This window comes from Medicago truncatula, chromosome 6, assembly GCF_003473485.1.
Source record: "Medicago truncatula cultivar Jemalong A17 chromosome 6, MtrunA17r5.0-ANR, whole genome shotgun sequence".
Classification (NCBI taxonomy): Eukaryota; Viridiplantae; Streptophyta; class Magnoliopsida; order Fabales; family Fabaceae; genus Medicago; species Medicago truncatula.
In genome coordinates this window covers 19791690-19816767 of record NC_053047.1, presented here as the reverse complement: position 1 = coordinate 19816767, position 25078 = coordinate 19791690, and the positions used below count along the sequence as shown (strand labels likewise).

Sequence of the window (25078 nt, the reverse complement as noted above, 5' to 3'; positions counted from 1 at the left end):
AATATTGACAGCACTACCTAACTGACAATCAACACCGATATGACCGGATATACCACAGATTTCACAAGGAGAGGATGCAGAAGAAGGTGTGACAGCATTAACATTAAGTTTTTCAAATTTTTGGGTTAATGCCTCAACCTTAGCAGCAAGGTGATTATATTCAGAGACTTCGTGTATACCTGCCTCTTTCTTAGAGGGAGTAGGAGCGGTGACGGCTCTCTCGTTGGTCCATTGGTAATGATTCTGAGCCATGTCTTCAATCAAGGCATAAGCCTCCGTATAGTTTTTGTTCATTAGAGCTCCACCTGCAGCTGCATCAACAGACATCTTAGTGGTATATGACAAGCCATTATAAAACGTGTGGACTATAAGCCACTTTTCTAAGCCATGGTGGGGACAAAGTCTGAGCATTTCCTTGAAACGTTCCCACGCTTCATAGAGAGACTCCCCATCCTTTTGATTGAACCGCGTGATTTGATCTCTAAGTTTAGCGGTTTTAGATGGGGGAATAAATCGGGCAAGGAATGCTCGCCTCATATCGTCCCATGAAGTGATGGAACCGACTTCTAGGGAATGGAACCAAGCGCTAGCTCTATCCCTTAAGGAAAAGGGAAAGAGATGAAGTCTCACGGCTTCTTGGTTCTCTTTTATGGTACCACTGAGTCTAAGGAAGGAAGAAATATGGAGATTTGGATCCTCAGTGGGTGATCCAGAAAACTGATTTTGCTGCACCAAATTGAGTAGTGCAGGCTTGATTTCGAAGTTATTACCCTCAACCGTTGGGTACACGATAATAGCTTGTGGCTCTTCCGTTGAAGGAGTAGCATACTCTTTGAGAATACGTTCAGCCATAGCAGTATTATTTTGTGCCTCTCTCTTTTTCTTATGCAAAAACCTTTCGATCCATCGAATATTCTTTCCTGAAATATAATAAAATGCAATTTAAAGTAAACTATCCTAAAACGGAAATAATACTAATATAAAATCAAATAAAATCTAAATAAAACTAAACTAAAAAGCATATTAAAATAGTCAATAAATGACTCATCAAACTCCCCCACACTTGAATCTTTGCTTGTCCTCAAGAAAAAAGGCATAGACATGGCAGCAACAAAAGGATTAATATATGACACTTTAAATAAAAGCTTATGTCTCCCTCGAGGTTTCATTTCAATGTACACTAATCACAACTTCAAGCATTCCTTGTAAACTTATTCAACCCGACAACAAATTTCAAGTGAGTGTGTGTGTGTAGTCCAACCCTTTTCTTGCTCCTGTATAAGATAGATATTATGAGGAACAGGTTCTAACCTTAACACTAAAATGACCGAGAAAAATCTTTTCTTCATTTCATATAAGAGAAGTGGGAGAGTTAAGATAGACTTGATGAATTTATACATTTGGGGGCTTGTAGATGCCTATGGGCTATCATTTCACATTGGAAGTCCGTGAGGGGGTATCCTTTCCTCCAAGTTTCTATGATCACCCTAAATAGTGCTACAACTTGTTTACTTCACTTAGGAAGTTCCTCTTTTTAGAGGGTTTAATTCAAGCACAATTTATTTGAGAAGTCATCACCACATTTAGGAAGTTAGTGAGAGGGTATCCTTTCCTCCACGTGTGGTGATATCCTTCCGCCCCATTTCGGTTTACACATTTCATCACATTAGAATTATTCCCACATAAACTTATACTACTTTTACTCTGAAGATTTTTAAGGGTCCAGGTTACCATTAAAGTTAGAACGTGTTCCTTAAAATACCTATTCATACACTTACTCAAGGATTGCAACTAGGTATTTTTCTCATTGGAGAATTAGTTTCACAATAAAACTTGATGTGGGTATAGCAAGAATACTTATAACACAAGAAATCACTTTCATGTACAAGAAACGACCATTGAAGATACAACAAAAAATTATGTCATAATAAAACAATAAAAACAAGCTGCTTATTCATGCCTTTTACAATAAAACACAACAAAAGAATAAAGTTCAAGGGAGTTTGGAAACACTACGACTAAAGACACTTTATTAGGCTCCCCCCACACTTAGGAGAAGCATTATCCTCAATGATTTTTAAAAAAAATGAAAGAAACAAGGAAAAAGTGAGAAAGGATGCGGAAAGCTCACAATTTGCCGAAAATTTTGAACCCCGGAGACCTGTCAGGTTGGCACGGCCGTGCCAACCTTAGCACGGGCCGTGCCATCATTCTGCTAATTTTGGTTAAGGTGGTGTTGTGATTCCTGCCACGGCCGTGCCAACTTAAGCACGGGCCGTGCCACCTTTCTGGTTCTTGTAACTTTGATTTTTCTTGCGTTTCCTAGTCAATCTCGGACAGTTACCTACAAAACAAAAAATATAACAGAAAACAAAGAAAGCAATTAAATTAGTGGGTTGCCTGCCACGAAGCGCTCTTTTATTGTCACTAGCTTGACAAAAATAAGGATAAAAATCCTTAAGGTGGGTCACTCAGAGTGAAATCAGCCACTACTTCATTTACTTCTCCGGTATTATAGATTTTAAGCCTTTGCCCATTAACCGTGAAGGATCCTGTTTCTTCAGAAAATATTTCAATCGCCCCATAAGGGTAGACTGTGCGAACTTGAAAAGGACCGGACCATCGTGACCTTAGTTTACCGGGGAAGAGCTTTAGCCTAGAATTAAAGAGTAGCACAAGGTCACCGCTTTTGAAGTGCTTCTTGACGATTTTCTTGTCATGCCAATTCTTAGTTCTTTCTTTATAAATGCGGGCATTCTCATAGGCATCTATCCTAAGTTCTTCTAGCTCGCTTAATTGAAGCTTTCTTTTTTCACCGGCTAAATTGGGGTCTAAGTTGAGGTTTCTAATTGCCCAATAGGCCTTATGCTCGAGCTCAACGGGAAGGTGACAAGATTTCCCATAGACAAGTTTAAAAGGAGTCATTCCAATGGGAGTTTTATAAGCCGTTCGATAGGCCCAAAGGGCATCGTCAAGCTTACTTGACCAATCTTTCCTAGAGGTTGAAACGGTTTTTTCAAGGATAGCTTTGATTTGTCTATTTGAGACCTCCACTTGTCCGCTAGTTTGGGGGTGATAGGGTGTCGCAATTTTGTGCCTCACTCCAAGTTTTTGCAAAAGTTTTTCAAAATATCTTGAGATGAAGTGAGACCCTCCATCGCTTATCGCAACCCTTGGCACTTCGAACCTAGGAAAGATGACTTTTTTAAACAGTTTTATAACAATTTGTGTATCATTAGTGGGGGAAGCAATGGCTTCAACCCATTTGGACACATAGTCAACTGCTACCAATATGTATTGATTCCCAAAAGAGGATGGGAATGTGAAGGTGAAAAACACAAGAAGGGGGGGGGGTTGAATTGTGTTTTCTTTTTCTCTTAAAAAATACTTCTTCTGATAAAACTTCAGAAGCAGTTTGATTGCTTCTGATGAAATGATCAGAGTCAGATTGCAGCGGAAAAGAACAGAGCAGAGAAAAGAAAGACAAAGACACAAGCAGTTATCCTGGTTCCTTCCACAACACGGAAGTAGTCCAGTCCCCCTTGCACTTCCAAGGAGATTTCACTATAATCACAAAGATTACAACTGCTCAATACTTTCTAAGTATGAGACTTCACAAAAAATGCTCAAGCACACACGCAAGAGTCTTCCAATGCTCAAGCACTAAGCAAGAGACTTCTAATGCTCAAGCACGCAGGCAAGAGACTTCTAATCAAACAAAAATACAGAGAATTGAGTTTGAATTGAACACTTGATATACAATCAGTGGTGTTCACAATACAATACAGAAAAGACTCTAGACTTTGAATTTCTAAGATGTATCAAATCAGTGCAGAAATTCAGTGTGCTTTGTAGAATCAAATTGACAGAGTTTTGGCGCTTTTGAACTTATGTATTTCTATCTACAATCTTCAAGTCTTCATCCTTTATATAGAGGCGTGAAAGAGACGTTGAGATAATCAGCACGTCTAAAGAGTCGTTTGAAATCCTTTGATTATCCACCAGTGATCCTTTGCCTGATTTGGGTGTAGTCCTTTGAAGAATAAGCTTCAAATTCATTCCCATCTTGAGTGTACAAATTCTGCAGGCATGGCTGTTGTTTTGTCTTGTAGCGTAGACAGAAAACAGAGTAGTGGAGGTAGTGGTTGTACACTTGTACTTTGTCAACTCTATTAACGAGAGACAAGTGCTCAGTGCTATCCATATATCCGTTGATACCTCCCTTTCAATTCTTCCTTCTTCTTGGATAAGACTGAATTGAGAATAAGCTACTTTGAATCTTCAGTTTGATTAAAGGATCAAACGTAGCTTCTGGTGAGGATATTGCTTCTGATGAAAACTTTTGCTTCTGATGACCTTCTGCTTCTGATGACGTCATCACTTCAGAAGCACTTCAGCTTCAGGAGCAGTTTTCTTCAGATGCTCAGAATTTCTTTTTCTTTCCATTGTTCTTCCAAGACCTATTGAAATCACTTGAGTAGCCTTTGGTCCTGTACACTTGAACAATTATTAGTAATAACCAATTGACAATTTTTAATACCTTGTTATCATCAAAACTTAATAAGGTTCATTGTGAAACACATTTTGTTCCAACAATCTCCCCCTTTTTGATGATGACAAACAATAGTATTTAAAATGTTCAATTGTTGTTGATCTAATTAATAAGTTGACCACTAGGATAGAGGTTTGTAAGCTCCCCCTGAGTCTAATAGATCTTTAAGGTGAGGTTTGTAAGCTCCCCCTGAGTTCTATTCTTATTAATTAAATTTCAATAAAATACTCATAAAAAATCAAATCAGAAGTATATATAAAAAAATTTAGAAGTGGTTATAGTGGGGCTCAGTGCCTTAAAAAATACTATACATTTACTCCCCCTTTTGTCATCAACAAAAAGAATAAAAACAAAAGAAAGAGTAGCAGAGCATATAAACATATAAACCTTAAAAAAATATTCAGAGCAAAACATATTGAAGGTGAAAAAGCACAAGATCCAGAAACAATGATGATATATATAAAGAAAGGTTAAGATACAAAGACAAAGCTACTAAGAACAAAAGTAAAAAACAAGCTAGTGTTGGGTGTGCAACTAAGGTTGGGCTTGCTTATACAACTGTTCTAAGAGATACTTGATCTGATCATCTTTCTTCTGAAGTAGCTCATCCTTTTCCCTTAATTTCCTTTTATGCCCAGCATGAATTCTTGCAGCCCTTGTGATGTACTCTTCTTCTGGATAGAAAGGAGTGATGTCCAACAGAGGCACAAAATTCAGCTCTTTCTCCTTAGCTGCTTCATGCATATCATCCAATAGCTTCTTCAGCATAGCAGAGTGAGATGACACACATTTAGTTCTGAGCTGACTCATCAGATCAACAAAGCTCTTCTCCAGATCCATCCACTGATCATAATAGTGAATAGGAGGTACAGGAACTGTTCTGCGAAGAATCAGTGCCTGAATCTCATCACTAAGTCTGATCAGCTGTTCCTCTATATACTCAGTCTCAAGGATACTGTCAGGGATGGTTGAAGGTTCAGATTGAGTTGTATTTGATGTGGAAGGTTGGTCAGAGGTTAAGTCTATTATTGGTGGCTCTGGTTGTTGTTCTGGTTCTGTTGTTTGGTCAGAGGCTATATGTTGGTCAGAAGTTGTTTGTAGGTCAGGAGCAACATGTTCAGAAGCATCTTGTTCAGGAACAGTTTGCTCAGGAATAGTTTGCTCAGGGATGGTTTCTGTTTGTTGGTTTTCTAACACAGTCTTTCCAGGGACTGTCTTAGAGGCCTTTGTGGGTGTTGGTTGCATTTCACCACCTAGATGTTTTTCTAAGTTGTGAAGGGTTGAGTTTTCTTGGTGTTGGGGGGTTTCTGAAGTAGTTGCTTCTGAAACTACTTCAGAGGCTTTTTGTGGAGTTTGGTTATTTGGTGAGTTTGTTTGGGTAGGTTTTTGGTTAGGTTCAGGTTGTTGTATACTAACAGGTTCTGGAATATCTGGATATAGTGGATGAGTAGTAGGCAAATTGAATTTCTCACACAGTTTAATCCTATTTTTGGAAAATTCTATTTGAGTTCTCTCATAGTCAAGTGTTCCAAATTCTGTTAGTTTGGTAGGTTTGGTTTTTAGAAGTTTGTCTATGTGTTGGCTAAGGGGTTGGTCATCTGATTCTGTGGATGATGAAGAGGGTGAAGAGGGTAGAGAAGGAAACTGAGTATAAGTTGGAGCTTTGGATGGATTACCTGAAGAAAGAGGTTCTGACTAAGGTGCTTCTGGAGCATTTGTAGAAGGATCTGATGATGTGGCTCCTGAAGCTTGCTTATTCTTCAGGGCTTGAGAAAGCAGAGTTACTCCATGCTGAATAGTTTCTTGCTCTAACTCAGAAGCTAAAGCAGCAACGACAGGAGTAGGCACATACCCTGCAGCTTTGAGACGCTCATCCCTTTCTTTCTCAAACACTTCCTTCATCCTTTTCTTTTCTGCTATCTTGGATGCAGAATACTCCCTAGCATACTGCTTTAATTCTTCAGTCATTTCAAAACTGGGCATGACTATAGGCTCAGAAGTTATAGTCCTTTTTGCCTTCTTGGGGCTTGAGTCTTCATCCCAGTTTTCTTCCAATTCTTCCAACATTTCTGCCCTTCGTCCTTCAGCTGTCTTCAGATTCCTTGAAGATCTCTTCCTTTTGATGGTCTTAAGAGCAGCTTCTCTTTTCTTCTTGGGACTTAGAGGCTCTTCAGAAGCAGCTTGCTCAGAACCTGTTTGTTCAGAAGCAGGCTGTTCTGCTGTTTCTTGAGCATTCCTTGTCCTTTTTGTGATAAGAGGGACATCATCCAAATCCTCCACTTCCTCAAGAATGGTGGACATAGCAGATTTTTCCTTCTTGGCTTTCTGATGCTTCTGAGCACCCTTCTCAGTAGCATATTCAGCAAGGTATTCTTCCTTGGTGATCTGCTTCTTCTTAGATTTTCTGCCTTTGGCCACAGGCAGATCACCACCATACATTTCTTCAGGGACATCTTTCAAGCTGATCTTCTTGTTGTAGGTTTTGTAGAAGTCCAAGATGTAGGCCCTTTGTACATCCAGGGGATCTTTCTTGCAGATGGGGATGTGATGAGTGACTAGATCAGATATGACATCAGATTCATGCATATCTGTATCTAGTTTCTTGCAAGTTGAAGTTAGCCTCATCTTGACCAGAGTTGCCCCATTGATTATTTTTCCTGTGACTGCTCCCAGCTTCTGATTATCATAAATGCCCACGTCTTTCAGGGCACTTAGGAGTCCTCCTTCTTGAAAGATTATGGAGAGCAGCCTTCCATAGGGAACGTACTTCCTGTTCTCCATCTGACTCTTCTTGAGTTCCTTGATCATGTATTTAAACATATACTTGGGAACGTTCATTGTTGTTTCCTGAGAGATGGTGTGATGCAGAAAGACTTTGTGACCAAGTGAAGGTTGATCATTTCCTCCACCTTTGGGAAAGATGTTCTCATTCTGGATCTTCAGCAGCATTTTCTTTTCCATGCTTAAGGTGCTGTAAGGCTTAGCATCCTTTGATCCGTAAATAGTGTTGTTTACAATTTCCTTCCAAGGGCTTGTTCTGGGGTTAGGAATCTCTTCTCCATCGTATGTCCCAGCAGCATCCCTTCTCATGGCTTGAGCAATCACTTGCTCATTGATTGTTACAGGAATGCCCATGACGTTTGATCTAATCTCAGTCCCAGTGAAGGTGAGTAGACCCATTTCTTCTCTGGTTTTTCCCTCCAAAGAAGGATCAATCAGAATCATCTGAGCTTCTTCCTGTTTAGCAGCAACTTTGTCAAAAACTGAAGCTCTTACCCAAAATTGTCTGACCAGCACTTCGTAAGTAGGACCATTGAGAAGACTGAAGTAACTCATCAGCTTCTGCTTCTTGTAGAACTTTACCAAGTCGCACCCATGGTGAGTTAGAGAAGCGAAATCCACTGGATTTTCCGCTTGAATGATTAACTCCCATTCTTCAATCGACATAGTTCTTCCTTTGATCTCATATGCTGGAGTATCTATATCCATATTTGATGACGAACCACCAGCAGAACTTGAAGATGCCATTGATTTGAAGTAGTTTTAGGGTTCTAAGGTGTTTTGAGAGGATGAGTGAATGCGCTTACTTTCGCAGAGGGTTGAGAAGAAAATAGAAAGTGTTTGTTGTGAAGTGAGAAGTGTGTGAATTGACTTAGTGTTTTTATTAAAACGTTTGCAATTCAGAAGGGACAAACAAACACAGCATTAATGACAAATTGGGGGCGCGTGTAAGTATGTTAAAAAGCAAATAAAACATCATTGCCCTTCTTGTTATACTCCAATACAAATAGACCACGTCAGAGACTCTTCAGAAAACTACCTTTTGGGTAATGGGATAGCTGTTACATAAAGTAACTACCAACGTTCCCACTAACCATGCTATTCAGAAGCAAAGAATACCACTTCTGAAGTTTTAGTGCTGACGTCATCTTCAGAAGCACATTTTCCTCAGAACCTCAGTTAAGAGCTTCTGATGAACCAAATGCTTCTGAATAAACTTCAGAACCAAACTTCTTATTCAGAGGCAAGCAATTTTTCAATCAGACACAAAATGCATGTTCAAATTTTTCTTAATAAAATCAAATCTTTCAACAGATAAAGGTTTTGTAAATATATCAGCCCATTGATGGTCAGTATCAATGAATTGTATATCTAAAATCCCTTTTTGAACATAGTCTCTGATAAAATGGTGTTTGATTTCAATATGGTTGGCTCTTGAATGTAGAATTGGATTCTTTGACAAACAAATAGCAGCAGTATTATCACAATAAATGGGAATACTGTTAGCATTAATCTGATAGTCTTCCAACTGATGTTTCATCCAAAGTAGTTGTGTGCAACAACTTGCAGCTGAAATGTATTCTGCTTCTGCTGTAGACATAGCAATAGTTGCTTGTCTTTTGCTTGCCCAGGATATCAGATTCTCTCCCAGGAATTGACAATTTCCACTGGTTGATTTTCTTTCAATCCTATCACCAGCATAATCAGCATCACAGAATCCAATCAACTTATAATCTAGGGATTTCCTATACAGGAGTCCAAGATTAGTTGTTCCTTTCAGATACCTGAAGATTCTCTTAACTGCAGTTAAATGAGATTCTCTAGGATCTGATTGAAATCTTGCACACAAGCATACACTGAATAAAATATCAGGTCTAGATGCAGTGAGGTATAACAGAGAACCAATCATACCTCTGTATAGCTTCTGGTCTACTACTGTTCCAGTATCTTCTTTGCTTAAGGTGCAGGTTGGATGCATTGGAGTGTTCATCACTTTACAATCTTCTAGCTTGAACTTCTTCAGAAGCTCCTTTGTATATTTTGTTTGATGAACATATACTCCTTCTTTACTTTGGTTGATTTGAATTCCAAGAAAGAATTTCAATTCTCCCATCATACTCATTTCAAATTCATCCTGCATTAACTTAGAAAATTCTTTGCAAAGAGATGCATTAGTAGAACCAAATATTATATCATCAACATATATTTGCACAATCAAAATATCTTTCTTAAGAGTCCTTCTGAAGAGTGTTGTGTCAACTTGTCCTCTTTCAAAATCATTTTTAATTAAGAAATTACTTAGTCTATCATACCAAGCTCTGGGAGCTTGTTTCAAGCCATATAGTGATTTCTTAAGTTTATAAACATGGTCAGGATGCTTAAGATCCTCAAACCCAGGAGGTTGTTTAACATACACTTCTTCTTCAATGACACCATTAAGAAAGGCACTTTTGACATCCATTTGATATAATATTATGCCATGATTAATTGCGTAGGATAGAAGTAACCTGATTGCTTCCAATCTTGCAACTGGAGCAAATGTTTCAGTGTAATCAATGCCTTCTTGTTGACTGTAGCCTTGAGCAACAAGTCTGGCTTTGTTTCTGGTTACTTCTCCTTGTTCATTCAGCTTGTTTCTGAATACCCATTTTGTTCCAATAATGTTCTTCTGAAAGGGTTTGGGTACCAGATCCCACACATCATTCCTTTGGAATTGATTTAGCTCTTCTTGCATAGCTAATATCCATCCATCATCTGAGAGAGCTTCTTCAACAGTTTTAGGCTCAATTATTGAAAGCAGTCCTATTAATGACTCTTCTTGTCTAAAATGTGATCTTGTTCTTCTAGGACTATCTTTGCTTCCAATGATTAGTTCCTCAGGATGTGAAGATTTGTGCTTGAATTTAGGTTGAATAACCTGCTGAGTGTTATCTTGAAAGTCCTCAGAAGCACTTTCATTCTGTACTATTGGGCTAGGTTCTGCTTCTGAATTAGACTCAGCTTCTGGACAAGATTCAACTTCTGTATACTTTTCAGAATCAGAAGGTTGATCAGATTCTGATGCATCTTCAGAATCAGTTGTACCTGCATTACTTTCACTTTGCTCTGAAGTTTTACTTCCAGGCTCTCTATCATCAAATTTTACATGCATAGATTCTTCAACACATTGTGTTTCTGAATTATACACTCTGTATGCCTTTGACCTTTCAGAGTAACCTAAAAAGATTCCTCTTTGAGCCTTGGCATCAAATTTCTTCAGATAGTCTTTAGTGTTTAAGATGTAACAAGTACATCCAAACTGATGAAAGTAAGAGATATTGGGTCTTCTTCCTTTAAAGAGTTCATATGCTGTTTTCTCCAACATAGATCTGATATAGATCCTATTTTGAATATAACATGAAGTATTGACTGCTTCTGCCCAAAAAAGTTTAGCTAAGTTGTTTTCATGGATCATGGTTCTGGCCATTTCTTGTAAGGTTCTGTTTTTTCTCTCTACAACCCCATTTTGTTGTGGAGTTCTAGGAGAAGAAAACTCATGGAGAATCCCATGTTTTTCACAAAAAAGTTCAAATGGCTCATTTTCAAATTCTCCACCATGATCACTTCTGACTTTCAAAATTTTCAATTCTTTTTCAGATTGTATTTGAGTGCAGAAGCTGCTAAACACTTCACATGCATAGTCTTTACTTTTAATGAATTTTACCCAAGCCCATCTGCTGTAATCATCAACAATGACTAATCCATATTTACTTCCATATAAAGATGCAGTGTTAACTGGACCAAAAAGATCAATATGGAGTAATTCTAAGGGTCTGGAGGTTGATACAATGTCTTTAGATTTGAAAGAACTTTTTACAATTTTCCCTTTCTGACATGCACCACAAAGTGCATCTGAATGATAATCAATGTTAGGCAATCCTTTGACCAGTTGTAACTTGCTAATTTTAGAAATTAATCTCCAATTAGCATGTCCCAACCTTTTATGCCATACCCATTTTTTATCATTCATTGACAGAAGGCAAACTACCTTCTGATCAGCCAGATCAGAGAAATTTATTTTATAGACATTCTGAACTCTCTTTCCCTTGAATGTAATGGATTTGTCATCCTTGTTGACTAGTGTGCAGTTGGTCTTACTAAACGTTACATCATACTCATTGTCACAAAATTGACTAATGCTCAATAGGTTATGCTTCAGACCATCTACTAGCCACACATTATTAATTGAGATGGAGGAATTACCAATAGTACCTGTACCAATGATCTTTCCAATTTGGTTGCCACCAAACTTCACTTCTCCTCCATCTTTCATTGTAAGGGTAAGGAACAAAGCTTTCTCTCCAGTCATGTGCCTTGAACATCCGCTGTCTAGGTACCATGACCTTTGTTTCTCTCTTGCCTTTAAGCACACCTGCATTTTTGGCCAATTCAGATTTAGGTACCCATATCTTCATGGGTCCTTTTGGGTTAGTTTTGGAGGTTTTACTTTTCCTCCCTTGTACCTTAGGGTGAATGCTGAGTGGCTTCTGATCATTCAATACTTTAGGTTTGACACCTTTTGGTATTGTTTTCTCAGAAGCAGTAGCTGCTTTGTTCTTCTGATCCTTTTGTTTTGGGATTTTAGACTCTGGTTTAATTAGATTCTGATGAACAGGTTCTGATCTTTTCAGAATTTTAATCTTTTGACTCTTAGGATCAGATTTTGTCATCACCTTGATCTTAAGGTTTTCTGGCTTTGATGTGATCTTAGCCTGTGAACCAGAAGCTTCAGGTTTTGACTGAACAGCAGTTACAGCATTTGTACCTTCAGGCACAAAGGTGGATTTCAATCCATCCTTGATACAATCACAGTAGCTCTTGAGACTGTATTCTTTGGATTTCTCCTCAGAATATCCAATCCCTTTGCCTTTGTTCTTGTATGTGCTGTAGATCATAGAAGCAACTTTGCTTCTGTCTATTCCAGCCATAATAAAATCATCCAAGGCGATCTCATGTTTATTGCCTGAACCTTTATCACATTTTTCTTGTAGCTTCTGACAAAGACTCTTGAGTCTATCTTCATATGTTGTTGATATGAGGTTAAACCCTTTGAGTTCTTCTTCAGAAGCTTTCAGTTCCAATAGAGTTGACTTTTGTTGTTTCATCAAATCAACATATTTTTCTTTTAAATTTGTCAACTCATTGGTTCTGTGTTCAAACAGTGATAAAAGTTCTTTTAGAGAATCAACAAGTTCTTGTCTAGGGATTTTGGAATATACCTCATTTTCATCTTCTGAATCTGATTCAGCTTCTGATACTGCTTCTGATGATACTGTTGCCACTAACCCCATGGCTGCCTTAGCATCATCATCAGCTTCTTCTTTATCAGAACCAGATTCACTATCCAAATCTTCCCAGGTCGCCATCAAGCTCTTTTTGATTTGCTTTCTGAATTTACTGGAGTTGAAGCTTGATTTCTTGGATTTGCCTTTAAACTTCTCCTTCTGAAGATCAGGGCAATCAGCAATGAAATGACCAGGCTTCTTACAATTGAAGCATCCCTTCTGATCTTCTTTCTTGGAGTTCTTGTAACTACCTCTCTTGCTCAAAAATTTCTTCTGCTTCCTTGCCAGATACTCAAGCTTGTTGGACAGCATAGCCATCTTTACAGATTGATCTTCATCAGAATCTCCATCAGGTGATTCTTCTTCAGATTCACTAGCTTTGTAGGCTTTGGAAGATTTTGAGGTCTTTCCTTTAGATGGTAAAGCAATGGATTTACTCTTCTTAGAGGTTTCATGCTCATTTAAACTCATTTCATGCACTTTGAGTGAGCTAACAAGATCTTCAACACTTAAGGTATTTAGATCCTTAGCTTCCTCAATAGCAGTTACTTTGGGTCTCCATCTTGAAGGTAAGCTTCTCAAAATCTTACTAACATGATCAGAAGCAACATAGCTTTTCTTCAGTATTTGCAATCCAGAAACTAAAGTTTGAAATCTTGAGTACATTTCTTCTATACTCTCATCATCCTTCATTCTGAAAAGTTCATACTGATGAACTAGCATCAAAGCTTTAGCCTCTTTTACTTTCTTGCTGCCTTCAAAGTTTGCACATAGAGAAGCAAACATAGCCTTCACAGTATATTTGTCACTCATCTTCATGTATTCGGTGCGAGGTATAGAAGCCACAATGATTCCTCTTATCTTGTGGTGTTTCTTATAAAGCTTCTTCTGAGCAGGAGTATGTATTCTTCTGTCTATAGCAGCTCCTTCTTCATCCAAATCCAGATCATCAACTCCATCTTCCAGTATGTCCCATAACTCTTCATCCAATCCCATGATAAAGCTGTACATATTAGTTTTCCACCATGAAAACTCTTCTGGATCTCCATTAAACTTTGGAGCTTTTCCAGAGTCTGTTTTCTTGTCAGCAGTATCATAGTCATGCTTGACACTTGTGTATTTTGTAGTAACTGATTCCTCATCTCCAGACATGTTTTTCTAAAAGATCTTGAACTGTAACACGGTTAAGTGCTTTGATAACAGAGCAAGCTCTGATACCAATTGAAGGTGAAAAACACAAGAAGGGGGGGGGGGTTGAATTGTGTTTTCTTTTTCTCTTAAAAAATACTTCTTCTGATAAAACTTCAGAAGCAGTTTGATTGCTTCTGATGAAATGATCAGAGTCAGATTGCAGCGGAAAAGAACAGAGCAGAGAAAAGAAAGACAAAGACACAAGCAGTTATCCTGGTTCCTTCCACAACACGGAAGTAGTCCAGTCCCCCTTGCACTTCCAAGGAGATTTCACTATAATCACAAAGATTACAACTGCTCAATACTTTCTAAGTATGAGACTTCACAAAAAATGCTCAAGCACACACGTAAGAGTCTTCCAATGCTCAAGCACTAAGCAAGAGACTTCTAATGCTCAAGCACGCAGGCAAGAGACTTCTAATCAAACAAAAATACAGAGAATTGAGTTTGAATTGAACACTTGATATACAATCAGTGGTGTTCACAATACAATACAGAAAAGACTCTAGACTTTGAATTTCTAAGATGTATCAAATCAGTGCAGAAATTCAGTGTGCTTTGTAGAATCAAATTGACAGAGTTTTGGCGCTTTTGAACTTATGTATTTCTATCTACAATCTTCAAGTCTTCATCCTTTATATAGAGGCGTGAAAGAGACGTTGAGATAATCAGCACGTCTAAAGAGTCGTTTGAAATCCTTTGATTATCCACCAGTGATCCTTTGCCTGATTTGGGTGTAGTCCTTTGAAGAATAAGCTTCAAATTCATTCCCATCTTGAGTTTACAAATTCTGCAGGCATGGCTGTTGTTTTGTCTTGTAGCGTAGACAGAAAACAGAGTAGTGGAGGTAGTGGTTGTACACTTGTACTTTGTCAACTCTATTAACGAGAGACAAGTGCTCAGTGCTATCCATATATCCGTTGATACCTCCCTTTCAATTCTTCGTTCTTCTTGGATAAGACTGAATTGAGAATAAGCTACTTTGAATCTTCAGTTTGATTAAAGGATCAAACGTAGCTTCTGGTGAGGATATTGCTTCTGATGAAAACTTTTGCTTCTGATGACCTTCTGCTTCTGATGACGTCATCACTTCAGAAGCACTTCAGCTTCAGGAGTAGTTTTCTTCAGATGCTCAGAATTTCTTTTTCTTTCCATTGTTCTTCCAAGACCTATTGAAACCACTTGAGTAGCCTTTGGTCCTGTACACTTGAACAATTATTAGTAATAACCAATTGACAATTTTTAATACCTTGTTATCATCAAAACTTAATAAGGTTCATTGTGAAACACATTTTGTTCCAACAGAATGGTCCCATAAAGTCAATACCCCAAACATCAAAAAGAGTTGGTCATCTGGGAAGAGTTGGTCATCCGGGAAGGAATCATCCAAGGGTAACTCATCCTCATTGGTTTCCCGAAGTCGGGACAAGTGGTCAGCGACAACATTTTCTACACCCTTTTTATCTTTTATTTCAAGGTCAAATTCTTGGAGGAGCAAAATCCATCGGATCAATCTCGGTTTGGCATCTTTTTTGTTTAGCAAGTATTTTATGGCCGAGTGATCTGTGTAAACAATGATTTTTGATCCCACCAAGTATTGCCGAAATTTGTCAATGGCGTAGACAACTGCTAGCAGTTCTTTTTCTGTTGTGGCATAATTTACCTGTGCCCCATCTAGGGTCTTACTGGTGTAGTATATGGCATGCATCTTTTTTTCCTTTCTCTGACCTAACACCGCCCCAACCGCATAGTCACTTGCGTCACACATTATTTCAAAGGGCAAACTCCAATCTGGTGGTTGTATGATTGGGGCAGTGATTAGTGCTTCTTTCAACCTGCAAAATGCCTGCAAACAAGCATTATCGAACACAAAGTCTGCGTCCTTAAGAAGGAGGCTTGTTAGTGGTTTAGTGATTGATGAAAAATCTTTAATGAAACGGCGGTAGAACCCTGCATGTCCTAGGAAACTTCTAATTTCTTTGACTGAGGTAGGAGGTAGCATTTTTTCAATAATTTCGATTTTTGCTTTATCTACCTCTATACCTCTGTCAGAGACCAAGTGTCCTAGGACAATTCCTTCTCTTACCATGAAGTGACATTTCTCCCAATTTAAGACTAGGTTCACCTGTTCACATCTTTCCAAAACTTTTTCAAGGTTAGTCAGACAATCATTAAAACTAGATCCATGCACAGAGAAATCATCCATAAAAACTTCCATTATTTTTTCAACAATGTCAGAAAAAATAGACATCATGCATCTTTGAAAAGTAGCAGGGGCATTACAAAGACCAAAAGGCATCCTTCTATAGGCAAAGGTCCCAAAGGGGCATGTAAAAGTCGTCTTTTCTTGGTCATTAGGGTGAATGGGTATTTGGAAAAATCCGGAATAACCATCTAAGTAGCAAAAATGTGAATGCTTAGCTAGCCTTTCTTGTAACGCCCTCTTTGAATTATTTGTTTTATTTGATTATTTTTAATGAGTTTAGAATATATTTAAATGATTATGTGATTTATTAAGTGGCTTATTTTAGTATTTAATAGAATAAGATTTGAAAATAAAATAAATATTGAGATGTGGGGTTGTTATGAGATTTTAGAGAGTTTTGGGGAAGAAAGAGAAATAAGATAAAATAGAAAAAAAAATTATAAATAGGAGAGACCTAGTTTAGAAAAATAAAACGTACGACCAATTTTGGAGAAAATGGAGAAAAAGCCAAGAGAAGGGAGAAACACATAGAGGCTGCGATTTTCTTATTCTAAGGTAAGGGTGAGACTAACATTCAATCTTCTTAAGCCTATGATTCTGATAATTAGATTTAAAAGTGAGGAATTGATGATTAGATGATGGAAACTTGTTGAATTGATGAATTGATGATTTTGTTTTGAGAATTGAAGAATTAGGTTAAAAGTGAGGAATTGATGATTAGATGATGGAAACTTGTTGAATTGATGAATTGATGATTTTGTTTTGTGAAATTCGTACTCCTAATTAGTGGGTAATTATGTGTATACTAATTTTCTTAAATTGGTGAATTAACATGTTCATATTCATGCTTTTGATTCATAATAAGTAGTTTTTGGGATTTTTGCTTAAAGTGATGAAAAATCATGATTTTGGTTGTCGAATGATGATGAATTCATAATTTGTATTTTGCTATGTTAAGAGGTATATGAAAGTGAAGAAACTAAGTTGTTATTAGTGTTGTTGTGATTAGAGAAATCCAATATTAACTCATCCCAATTTATTTAACATTAGTGTTCCTGTGTCGTTGCTACCTCTCTGTTTCGATTTTCACTAAGGAATTGTTTGATGCTTCTGCCAGCCTTGACCCACGTATCATATTGCTACCTGATTTTATTTGAAGGATTAACTAGTATAATTCCATTGTGTATTAGAGTTCAGTTATACAAAATTGAGGCTGGAAATCTTAGTCAACTCGTTATGACCATGTGATGCAATCTTTCTTCTTTTCCTTTTTTTTTCTTTACGTGAATGCATAATATGATATAGAAATTGTCCCTATAGATAAGTACACCTTCCAGTTTGATTTGTTTTCAATAATTAAGAGAGAATATGTGGTTTTCAACTAGTTAGCCTACTTGGGTTAGATTACAAAGGTAGTAATGCATCTAGTCTACATAATGTACATGTAGGCACTAATTCACTTGGCAATGCGCATTATTCCTCCTCTGTTGCCAAGTCTGCCGCAATTGCTTTGAATTTTAATTGGTTTTTCTTAAAATATAGAAACTATCATTACATGCTTTTTGTTGTGAGTTGATCCTTAGGATAGTTATGAACATTATTTATAATATTAACGATGATTTGTGAAACTGATTTATGGTGATTTGATGTTGTTATATTGTGATATAATTTTATATGCATTAATTGAATTATTTGTGAATAATTGAGTCGTTGATTGACTTCCATTTGATATTATTATGTTATGCTGTTTTTGTATACTACTGTGTTGCTGTTGTTATTTAACTAAGCTGCATGAGTCGGTCTAAGTTGATTAAGATGATGAAGTTCCAAATTATTGGATTATACAAGAGTTGTCGATTTAAGATGTTTAAGAAGTCGAGTTCATGCATTAGCATTCTTTGTTGGGAGCTTGATGCTCTGGAGTATAATAATACTTAAATAGCGATAGGGGCTTGATGCTCTGGAGTATATTAATACTTAAATAGCGATAGGGGCTTGATGCTCTGGAGTATATTAATACTCAAATAGCGATAGGGGCTTGATGCTCTCTGTATTGGTACCACATGCATATAAGAGGTCTAAGTTGCATAATCGAGTTGGAGTCGCATTTGTCGAGTCAAGGATGTTTATGTTGATAAGTTGTGAAGTTGTAATTGTTTATACGAACTATGATTGAAGTGTTAAATGATATATTACTATTTATAATGAATATTAAGATGATTTGATGTTGATTAAATATAATTGTTGAATTATATGCTTAATATTATTGTTTTGTGAAATCTCACCCTTTCTGCTTGGAAATGTTGCTCTTCCTATGAGTAACTTGCAGGTGATCGTTAGTAGGTTGTTGATGATGCTGTCGTGAGTGACTTATTCCTCACTGAGTCTTAGGATGCTCTGATACGTAACGGGATGGGATCTTTTGTGGCTATTTTCTATTCTTTTACGTATTGTTTATGTTTTAATAAGGCCTGCGTGCCAAAGACTTATCTATGTTAATGAATTTAATCCGCTGCAAAGTTTGAAATAATATGTTGATGATTTTTGGAAGGATGATTAGTTAATTATCTCATTTATTATATTTTAGAAGTGTAGCATTCCGTTAAATGTTGTTTACTCTGATAAATAATTATGAAATTTTTAAGTTGGGAAAACGGGGTGTTACATTTCTAACATTTGATCTATAAAAGGGAGAGGGAAGTGGTCTTTACGGGTTGCTTTATTAAGCTTCCTATAATCAATACACATTCTCCAACCGGTGACGGTCCTAGTGGCAATGGATTCATTTTTATCATTTTTAATAACTGTGAGACCACCCTTTTTAGGTACAACTTGCACGGGGCTAACCCATTTGGAATCAGAAATTGGATAAATAACACCTGCATCTAGGAGTTTTAAAACTTCTTTTTTCACAACTTCTTTCATATTAGGATTTAGCCTTCTTTGATGCTCAATGGAGGGTTTATAGTCTTCTTCAAGAAGTATCCTATGCATGCATAATGAAGGATTTATTCCTTTAATGTCGTCAATGGTGTACCCTATAGCTTTAGGATACTTCTTGAGGACATAAAGTAACTTTTCAGTTTCTACTTCATCGAGGCTTGCATTTACAATAACAGGATAGGTAGAGTTAGAGCCCAAGAATTCATACCTTAGATTTGATGGGAGCGGTTTAAGCTCTAATTTCGGTGCCTCCTTGGGTAGAAGTGCTGGTTCTTCTTTTACTAACTCCTCCACACTTAGACCTTCCATTGGAGGAGTTCTATTCAACAGCTCTTCATAAGCTTTTGCCTCCCCTTCCAGTTTTGTACCTGCATTGTTTACCAAGCATACTTCCAAACCATCATGTGTAGATGATGCTAAAGAGCACTCTTTCACGCAATGGTCGATTATATCTATCATGCAACAAGAGTCCTTAATGGAAGGACTTTTCATTAGTTTGGCAAGTTCAAATTCAACAGTCTCTTTACCGACATTAAAAGCAAGCTTACCCTTTTTTACATCAATGATGGCTCCTGCGGTAGCAAGAAAAGGTCTTCCTAAAAGAATTGGTACTTGGTTGTCTTCCTCCATCTCCATTACAACAAAATCAGCGGGGATGTATACCTCTCCTACCTTAACGGGGACATCTTCTATGATTCCAGCTGGATACTTAACAGAACGGTCCGCTAGTTGTAGGGTCATCCTTGTCGATTTAAGTTCCCCTATTCCCAACCTCTCGAAAAGGGATAAAGGCATTAGGCTGACACTGGCTCCTGGATCACACATAGCTTTCTTCGCTACTTCTGACCCTATGACACAAGGTATGGAAAAACTGCCTGGGTCTTTAAGCTTTGGTGGCAATTTATTTTGGATGATGGCACTGCATTCTTCCGTAAGGTTAACCGTCTCACCTTCCTCAATTTTTCTCTTTTTAGAAAGGATTTCTTTCAAAAATTTAGCATAGGTAGGCATTTGGGTTAAGACTTCGGTGAAAGGCACATCAATGTATATTTTGTTCATCATCTCTATGAACTTTTTAAATTGCTCATCTAGCTTAGATTTGGCAAACCTTTGTGGGAAAGGAATTTTCGGCTTAAAGGGAGGTGGTGTGTTTTCCTCAACTCGTGGTTCTTCTCTTTCTGCCCTAGTTTCCCTAGATGGTGGTTCGCAGATCTCTTTCTCACTGTCATTGGATTTGGCTCTCCTTACGGGGTCTTCGAGTGGCTTGCCACTCCTAAGTGTAACAACATTCATTTTGTTGGGGTGGTCAACCTTATGAACTACTTGGGAGAGCTGAGTTTCAGAGGTTTTATTGTGAGAGGAGATGGAGTCTATCTTTGTTGTGAGAGTAGCAAGAGAGTTGTTCAAAAGTCTAGTTTGGTCCTTAAGCTCTTGGAGCTATTCGGATTGTTTAAGAAAATAGTTTTCCATTAAAAGTTCAATGTGAAATTTTTGAACAACTCTTTGGCCATTCTGAACAAAGTTTAACTGCTCAATACTACTTGGTTTGCAATCGATGCTAGAGTGACTAGATAGGCCACATGCTTCACATGGAGGTGAGACGGTAGGTGTGATAACACAAGTACTCATGCGATCAAGTCTTTGAGATAATGCATTCACCCTGGTAGATAGATAGTCAAAGGAAGAGGTTTCGTCCATACCTGCCTCTTTTTTAGAGGGTGAAGGATTGATGATTGCTTTTTCTTCCGTCCATTAAAAAAGGTTTAGAGCCATGTCCTCAATTAAGGCGTAAGCTGTTGTGAAATCCTTGTTCATTAGGGCACCACCTGCAGCTGCATCAACAGTTAATTTAGTGTTAGATGTTAGACCGTTATAAAAGGTGTGGATGATTAACCATTTCTCCAAACCGTGGTGGGGACAACGTCTAAGTATTTCTTTAAAACGCTCCCACACATCGAAAAGAGATTCCCCGTTTTTTTGAGTAAATTGGTAAAGCTTTCCCCTAAGTTGGGCGGTCTTTGATGGGGGAAAGAAGCGGCAAAGGAATTCTCGTCTCAGTTGGTCCCATGAGGTGATGGAACTGGGCTTTAAAGAATTGAACCAATTGCTGGCCCTATCTTTTAGAGAAAAAGGAAAGAGATGTAGCCTAACGGCTTCTTGGTCGTTTTTGCAAGTTACACTAAGTCTCCAAAAGTTTGAGATATGTAGATTTGGATCTTCAGAGGGTGATCCAGAAAACTGGTTTTGTTGTACCAGAATTAGTAGCGCAGGTTTTATTTTGAAGTTGCTACCTTCAACAGTTGGGTAAACTATAATAGTGCATGGCTCATCCGAAGAAGGGATCGAATACTCCTTAAGAGTGCGTTCCTCAGCCATTTTATCTATTATTTTTATGCTACCCAAGAAGTCAAGTGTAGGAAAAGAAAGAAAGAAGAGGGGGAGAGAGAAGAGTTCTAATCACAAAGAAAGAGTTAATCAAATTAGTTTAATCCCCGGCAGCGGCGCCAAAAACTTGATGACATAAAACCGCAAGTGCACGGTCTTACCTGAAGTAGTATAAAAGAGTATCGTTCCGACAGGGAATAGTTCAATTCAATTAACTTTTTAGAGATGATTAGAAGAGAGAAGAGAATTGTAAGTTGGGGGTTTTCAAGCGTTTGAAAGATAATAATAATAAAAAGAGTCTTGGGATCGTTGGTTTCCTCTAAATGACAAGTCCTTCTCAAACCAAAACTATAAGCTTATAATGTTATGTTAGACCTAATTTCTCAAGACAGTTTCTCTTAAGTTCCTCTAGCAACCAAGCCTATTTCACTGACTTGATTACTATTGGATTTTGGTTCCTCTAACAACCAAGCCTATTTTGCTGACTTGATTGTTATTAGTTCCCTTGAAGATCGAAACTATATGTCTCAAAGATTGCAAAGCCTATTTCGCTGACTTTGCAATCCTTGTCTGAATTCACTTGTTCGAATATCAAAGCTCCACTTTCGTTTTATGAATTGATATTTGGAATAATGGATAAACAATTATCAAACCCTCCACTTTCGTTTCCACAGTTTGATAATGGTTGATCCATGTTAAGACGGTGAATTCAGATAAGAAATTAGGGTTACATAAGATTAAGGCTTAGAGCTTGGTTTGATTAGGATTATGTCATTTAGAGTTATCCAACAATCCCAAGACAAGGAGAAGTCTACTCACTCATGTTCATCGTAGACATGGGGGAGAAGAGAGAAAGCATTAAAGCAATGACAAGAAAATAAAGGAAAAGAAAAGAACTTTAATTAGAAAAGCAATTGTCACTTATTGAATTCCAAGTAAGGATGAATATTTGTGATGGATGGCTACTCTATTTATAGCATTCGATCGACTTAAAATCTAAGCTATTACATTTGGGCTAAAAATAGAGTAGCTTAAAATCTAAGCAAAAGTGACTCTGGAGGGTGGCACGGCCGTGCCAAGCTTCTGACTTGTGGGAGACATATTTTTGTCTCTCAATCTTCATATTTTTGCATCCAATCAGCTCCAAGTCCCTTTCTTTTGCTCCAAGATTTAATCCATCGAATATTCTTTCCTGAAATATAATAAAATGCAATTTAAAGTAAACTATCCTAAAAAGGAAATAATACTAATATAAAATCAAATAAAATCTAAATAAAACTAAACTAAAAAGCATATTAAAATAGTCAATAAATGACTCATCAGGCGCCAAAAACGTGATGAGATAAAACCGCAAGTGCACGGTCTTACCGAAGTAGTATGAAAAGAGTATCGTTCCGACAGGGAGTAGTTTAATTTAATTAACCTTTGAAAATGATTAGAGGAGAAAAGAATTGCAAGTTGGGGTTTTCAAACGGTCGAAAATTAATATAATAAAAAGAGCCTTGGGATCGTTGGTTTCATCTAAATAACAAGTCCTTCTCAAACCAAAACTGTAAGCTTATAATGTTATGTTAGACCTAATTTCTCAAGACAGTTTCTCTTATATTCCTCTAGCAACCAAGCCTATTTCGCTGACTTGATTACTATTAGATTTTGGTTCCTCTAACAACCAAGCCTATTTCGCTGACTTGATTGTTATTAGTTCCCTTGAAGATCGAAACTATATGTCTCAAAGATTGCAAAGCCTATTTCGCTGATTTTGCAATCCTTGTCTAAATTCACTTGTTCGAATATCAAAGCTCCACTTTCGTTTTATGAATTGATATTTGGGATAATGGATAAACAATTATCAAACCCTCCACTTTCGTTTCCACAGTTTGATAATGGTTGATCCATGTTAAAACGGTGAATTTAGATAAGAAATTAGGGTTACATAAGATTAAGGCTTAGAGCTTGGTTTGATTAGGATTACGTCATTTAGACTTATCCAACAATCCCAAGACGAGGAGAAGTCTACTCACTCATGTTCATCGTAGACATGGGGGAGAAGAGAGAAAGCATAAAGGTAAATGACAAGAAAGTAAAGGAAAAGAAAAGAACTTTAATTAGAAAAGCAATTGTCACTTATTGAATTCCAAGTAAAGATGAATATTTGTGATGTATGGCTACTCTATTTATAGCATTCATTTGACTTAAAATCTAAGCTATTACATTCGGGCTAAAAATAGAGTAGCTTAAAATCTAAGAAAAAGCAGCAAAAGGCACTCTGGATGATGGCACGGCCGTGCCAAGGCTAGCACGGGACGTGCCAAGCTTCTGACTGTGGGGAGACATATTTTTGTCTCTCAATCTTAATATTTTTGCATCCAATCGGCTCCAAGTCCCTTTCTTTTGCTCCAAGACTCAATCCATCCAATATTCATTCCTGAAATAAAATAAAATGCAATTTAAAGTAAACTATCCTAAAAAGGAAATAATGCTAATATAAAATAAAATAAAATCTAATTAAAACTAAACTAAAAAACATATAAAAGTAAGCAATAAATGACTCATCACCGCACCTTCCATTACATTCGACCACCTCTCTCAGTCTCAAAACCTAACAACCACCCTTCAATCTTTCATTTCTCAATCCTCCAAACCTAAAGCCTTCATCTTAGATTCTTTCAACCACTCCACCGGTTCGATAACCACCACCCTCAACATCCATACCTTCTATTTTTTTCCAATGGCAGCCAGCACCGTTGCACTTTTCCTCTACACCCCAACAATCCACCACAACACCACCAACAATGACGTGCTTCGCAACATCCCCGGCTTGCCATCAATCTTACCGGATGACATGCCGGAACCATTGGTTGACCGTGGAAGCCAAAGCTACAATTTCTTCGTCAACATGTCAATTCAAATGAGAAAAATTGATGATTTAATTGGTAACTCGTTTGAGAATCTTGAACCAAAAGCTTTCTTGGCATTGAAGAATGGAGCTTATGTAATGGAAGAACCAAAACCACATGTTTTTTGTGTTGGACCCCTAGTTCAAATGATTAAGGAAAATAACGATGTTGTTGTTGATGATGACAGTGGGTGTTTGAGTTGGCTCAACTTGCAACCTAGTCAAAGTGTTGTGTTTTTGAGCTTTGGAAGCTATGGAAGATTTTTAAAGCGTCAAATAAAAGAGATAGCTTTAGGGTTGAAAAAGAGTGATAAAAGGTTTTTGTGAGTTGTGAGAAACCCTATTGGGTATGAAAGGGAAGAGCTTAGTTTTGAGGAGTTATTTCCACTAGGGTTTTTGGAGAGAACAAAGGAGAAAGGAAAAGTGGTGAAGGATTGGGCCCCACAAGTGAAGGTACTGAGTCATGACTCCAAAGGCGCGTTTGTGACTCATTGTGGTTGGAAGCAATTACTTGTGGAGTGTCAATGGTGACATGGCCTCTTTATGCGGAGCAAAGGTTGAATAGGGTTGTAGTGGTGGAAGAGATGAAGGTTGCTTTGGCTTTGAAAGAGAATGAAGATGGGTTTGTTCATGCAAGTGAGTTTGTGGAACGAGTTGGAGAGAATATGGACAAGGAGAGAGGGAGAGGGAAAGAGGTTAGAGAGAGAGTTATGGGTGCTAGAAATGAAGTTATTGCTACACTTAGTGATGGTGGGTCTTCTAGGCTTGATTTGAAGAAGTTGGTTGACCTATGGAGGTAG

The 25078-nt window shown here is 37.6% G+C and overlaps 2 non-coding genes and 1 pseudogene across 2 annotated transcripts; all 3 read left to right on the top strand.

Annotated features, from left to right (window-relative positions):
- Positions 1-25078, top strand: part of LOC25496492 (UDP-glycosyltransferase 13-like) — a 30840-nt pseudogene extending 5762 nt beyond the window's left edge.
- Positions 383-489, top strand: LOC120576224 (small nucleolar RNA R71). The gene has a single exon (XR_005642301.1). It is a non-coding gene; the product is annotated as a small nucleolar RNA R71 (small nucleolar RNA).
- LOC112417588 (small nucleolar RNA R71) lies at positions 20901-21007 on the top strand. Its single transcript, XR_003008190.2, has one exon. It is a non-coding gene; the product is annotated as a small nucleolar RNA R71 (small nucleolar RNA).